Consider the following 1,484-nt stretch of genomic DNA (forward strand, 5'->3'; position numbering starts at 1 on the left):
CCGCCCGCCAGTTCTTTCCATTTCTCGCATTCATTCGTCAGGAATCGCAACCCGCGACTCTCTCGTTGGGCTAATCTAGTCAATTTGGAAATCTCGTTTCGCGCTGTCGGCAGCGTAGGCGGAAAGTCGCGCGTCGAATCGCGCTCGGTTCCTCGCGAAGCGGATCGTGTGTGTGTGTGTGTGTATGTGTGTGTGTGTGTGACGCACAATGTCCGCGCGAATTTCAGGGAGAAAGGGAGAAAACCGAGCATGAGGCGACGCGCGAATGCACATCCGCGCGGCATCATCATTACCTTCGTATCATTACGAGCAATCACACTGCGACACTGGCTGGCGTTAAATCTGGACCCGACTGGTCGACTAAACTGCCCGATCTCGAAGATCTCCACGTTCGCATGGTGCGCGCGAGCGATCGTTTTCTCTTTTCACGGGTGCCGAAAGTAATTATCCGTCGTCCGGCAATGTTTCCCCTCGCTCGCCAATCGCGACGGCCGCGTGTCGTCCCGCCTTCCGTCTCGTCATCCACGGGAACTGTTCGACGTAATCAGGGGTAGAAGAGCCGACGGAGGGAGAAAGAGAGGGATGGACGAGCGTTGAGAGGAAAACGGGCCGCGACATCCCGGTCCTAGGAAGAGCTAAATTTCATCATCGTTGTGATAACGTACGTTAGCGAATAAACGCCACACTATTTAACCAGTAACCAGTTACTACCGCTGTATATAATAAACACACATAGTACCTTTCAGTGTAAACGCGTAATTATATCGAGTAAGCTCTCCACCAGCGCGGCCGACGCGCGATTACGTGTAACGGCGATTAGTTTTGTAAAACGAGAAGAGACGAGGGCCGAAGGAGGAGGAATAGGAGAAGGAGGAAGGGGGAGGCTCTCCCGGGTGTATTATAGCCGGGTTGAGAAGAGCGATGTGCATCATCGTCGCGACGACGGCAGCTAGAAAGAAATGCAATCTTAGTTTAAGGGGAGGGAGCAGCCTCGACAGCTTGGCAAGGCTGAAGGGAGAGTGACGGTCGGGCGATCGGTATAGATTGACGAGCGGCGAACGAGTGGATCGACCAGCGAATCAAAGCGACGGCGTCTCGCGCTAGATAAATGAGAATAGATAGATTTTATTTATTGTTTCCTAGGAACCCCACATACACGGCACACAGGCGTACGCATGTGACGCGTGCACAACAGATCGCACACACACACGTACAAAACACACACACACACACACACACACACACATCGTACCAGAGCGGCCAGTAGCGGGCACTGCCGCGAGTAACTTCCTCCTTTAGACTTGTAAAATCGCGTTGTCGTTTTCACGTGGAATAAATAAATTGGCGTCGAAGCCGGGCCCTCCCGTGCGACCGTACGGTGGGCGAATCATGTTTCCGGATGAGAATCGGCGATCGGACGGCAGCAGCGCGCGAGCTCCTCCCGCGATTTTGGTTGTACATATACTTTATTTTCGTATATCTAC

This window comes from Dinoponera quadriceps, unplaced genomic scaffold, assembly GCF_001313825.1.
Source record: "Dinoponera quadriceps isolate SergipeBrazil2010 unplaced genomic scaffold, ASM131382v1 scaffold3271, whole genome shotgun sequence".
NCBI classification, from domain to species: Eukaryota; Metazoa; Arthropoda; class Insecta; order Hymenoptera; family Formicidae; genus Dinoponera; species Dinoponera quadriceps.